The sequence below is a fragment of the Limulus polyphemus genome, unplaced genomic scaffold (assembly GCF_000517525.1).
Source record: "Limulus polyphemus unplaced genomic scaffold, Limulus_polyphemus-2.1.2 Scaffold747, whole genome shotgun sequence".
NCBI lineage: Eukaryota > Metazoa > Arthropoda > Merostomata > Xiphosura > Limulidae > Limulus > Limulus polyphemus.
Window position 1 is genome coordinate 37630 of NW_013666357.1, and position 3777 is coordinate 41406.

Below are 3777 nucleotides of genomic sequence, written 5' to 3' on the forward strand. Positions count from 1 at the left end.
ATAGTGTGTGATTTGTGGTGAAATCTTGAACAATGACGCCATGAAACCCTCGAAATTGAAGAGGCATCAAAATGCCAAACATGGCGAATTGGTTTCAAAACCGCAAGAGTTCTTTTAAAGGAAGTATGGTAATTTGAAATCATCCCAGAAACAACTGCTCAATTTGGCACGCGTAACTGCTTGTGCGCTACGCGCTTCATATAAGGTTGCTCTTCGTATTTCCGAGGCAAAGAAGCCGTTTACAGTTGGGAGACACTCGTGATAGGCTGTATTAAAGACGTATGTCAAGAAATGCTGGGCGAGGCAGTGGCACAGAAAGTATCCCAAGTTCCAATGTCAAACGACACTATTGCACGTCGCATCCACGATTTGGCAGAAGATGTGGAAGATCAGCTTATAACACAAGTTAAATCGTCAAAGTATTATTCGTTACAGCTCGATGAAAGTACTGATATTGCAAATAAGGCGATTCTTATGGTTTTTGTGCGTTACGAATACAAAGGAGATTTGAAGGAGGAGTACTTTTTTTCTGATTCGTTACCAACTAGCACAACTAGTACAGAATTGTTAAAGTGTTTGAGCGACCACATAGTTCGAAAATTCGATTTGAATTTCCAAAATTGTGTCGGCGTCTGTACAGATGGAGCTGCGGCGATGACAGGATGTCATTCAGGCGTGATAGCCCAGATTAAAGCAGTGGCCCCGGATTGTAAATCAACACACTGTATAATTCACAGAGAAAATCTAGCCATTAAGAAAATGTTACCCGAATTAAACTCAATTCTGAGTGAGGTTGTGAAAATCATGAATCATGTGAAGGCCAACGCACTGAATTCAAGGTTATTTGCAGCATTATGTGAAGATGCTGAGCACACACAACTCATACTGCATGCTGATATATGCTGGTTGTCCAGAGGCAAAGTTCTCTCTTGAGTATTTGAACTACGACATGAGCTCGCCCACTTCCTCCAGTTCAAGAAACCACATTGTTCAGAACTATTCCGAAATTCTGAATGGGTTGCAAAGCTGGCGTACATGGCGGATATTTTTGATATCTTGAATACCTTCAACGTCTCCATGCAGGGAAAAATGGCTTCGTGCTTCACGATAGCAGACAAGATTGATGGAATGAAATGCAAGCTGGATGTGTGGAAATATCGCGTGTCGAAAGATTGCTTTGATATGTTTCACAAACTGTCAGCAACAATAACTGAAACAGACTCGGGACTTGAGATGTCTGTATTGAGAGCCAAGATCAGTGAGCATTTGACGGCTCTACTGGAGCACTTTGAGATGTACTTTCAGTCAGAGGAAGACCCTCGAAAACGTAATGGATGGATCAGAAACTCTTTTTTAACATCGGAACACCGATAGTCGGTTGCATTAGAGAATCAATTGCTGGAGCTTGTTGCTGATGGTAGCATGAAAATCCTTTTCGAATCTGCAGAATCCTTGGCGTGTTTTTGGATCAAAGCTAGAGCGGAGTATCCTGAACTGTCTGGAATCGCTATCAAAATACTTCTCCAATTTCCATCAACATATCTGAATGTCATAAAGACTAAGTATAGAAACCATTTGGACATTCGAGCCCCATTGCGTGTTGCACTGTCTTCCATCAGCCAAGACTTGATAAATTGACAAATAAAAAATAAACTCTCTTTTCACGCTGACGACAATCTAATGATTCTTATATTGACGTAAATTCTACATTTATTAAAGCAATCCTTTCATAATGATGTATGTACGTATATATTTTTTAAAAAATAATATGATAGAATAATTATGCATTTCTTATCAAAAAAGTGAACGATATATTTGGTTTTCATCACTGGTCCTTGGGGTGATCAAAAGATTCGTAGCTGGTCCACCGTTTCAGAAAGTTTGAGAAACACTGACCCAGAGCACTTGATTCCTCATTATAGTAACCATGTGTCACGTTATTTGTTATTACACCAAGACAATGCTGTTTTGTAATATTCTTTTAAATTTAAGTTAATTTTGTAAAATAAATGAAGTAAAATGTGAAAACTAGGTTGTTTTGGATCACATTTCAATAAAATGTTCCATGAGTATGCGTATAATGATGGCTAGTACCAACTTAGTTATTTCAATTTAAAAAACAAATGTTCACTGGTGGGATAGTGGTAAGTCTACGGACTTACAACTCTAAGATTCGGGGTTCAGTTCTCTGCAGTGGGCACAGCAGATAGTCTAATGTGGCTTTGCTCTAAAAATAAACAAACAATCAATTAAAAGTATCAAAATGTTCTTGACTCGAACTTACATGATCCTCAAATATAAGCAGAAAACCTTATTCTTACAACCTGCTTTCCTGACTTTTGAAATTGACATAACTTAAAACTTTTATATACCAGATTTTATGCTTTCTATCAGAAGTGAACATCACTAGCCATTTTTTGTCACATATCTCACCACTAGTATACTAATCAAATACGAAAACACTTTGTCGGGCATCCCCTATAGCCTACCATAAACCTCTCAGCAACTCTTACCATTGTGATTTTCTAATTCTTTGAGTTCTAAATGACAGATTTAGAGATGTTTCCAAGAACAAAAAAAGGTCTGTTTGCTGTATGTAGGTTTTTTGGTATAGTTCACGCGGCTTTTAGCCGAGGGAAGTGAAAGTACATATGGTAAAATTATAATGTACAAAGATGTTATCTCAGGTCAATCAATCTACAGTGCCTTAAATGTTTTATACAGAATATCAAAATGATTATGTCCAAATCGACTGATCAAAGTTATCAACTCCTTCCTGCGAAATATTGCCTCAATGTCATACAAATCAGTATATATTTTGGCATGTTCCATCTTCCATTGGTTGCAGCTCTGCAAATGTCTTGACCTATTGATAATACAAGTATGTTCGATTTTATATTTTCTTTGCCTGCCTTTTCAGAAAATATTACTTTCAAAAATCTTTGTAGATCATTTGGCACAACACCTTCTAGGTTTTGTAGATATTCAGGAGTTGGTAGTCATGGCAGCTCGTCACATTTTTGAAATGCATCTAGAATTGCTTGTTTTGGTGCATTTGCTACCCCAGTTACACTGTCTAGTGTCTTCTGCATCAACCTGGTATGCCAGCTTTATTGCCGCAGTTATTTCTATCGATATACTGAATACAAGCTGTAACAAATATTTTGCTATTTTCCTATTTGCTTGTCAGTGATGTTATGTTTTTCCAATTTTCTTTCAACTTCTCAGCTCTGTAATTAGGGTTAGGATACAATGTTGTGTCCAGCAGTGCTATGCATTGTGTACATGGATCTGTCAGTTTCATAGTTCTCTTTTTTACTATTTCATGAACACTACTTCACACACTTTCTAAAAACTATGTTCATGGGTGTCTTTTCTAATTCACACTATTCATTTTTTCTCTTCTGATCCTCATTTCTTCCTATACCAGTTTTCCGTGTATATTATCTTCTACAGTTTTCATGGTACCGTCCTCCACAGCAAACAGATCGACTCCTCGAATTCTTGTGAGCAATTTCTCACCATCTTTTCTTTCAGCTGGTCTTTTTATTACTGGTTTCCACCACTAGCAAATGTGATTGTAGTTTCTGATATCCTGACACCTTTTTTTTGCGTATTTTTTTATAGCTAACTACATTACAAAACGTACAGTCTTGACTGAAAAGAACTCTATCATTGGTAGCAGGAGCATAGGATGATCTTTTAATTACTACTCCAGATGAAGAAGCTGTTGTAGTTTCAGAAGCTTGAGATGATTATAGCCTGTCTTGATTTTTA

The 3777-nt window shown here is 37.3% G+C and overlaps 1 pseudogene; it reads left to right on the forward strand.

Annotated features, from left to right (window-relative positions):
- Positions 1-1951, forward strand: part of LOC106460309 — a 3845-nt pseudogene extending 1894 nt beyond the window's left edge.
- The last annotated feature ends 1826 nt before the right edge of the window (positions 1952-3777 follow it).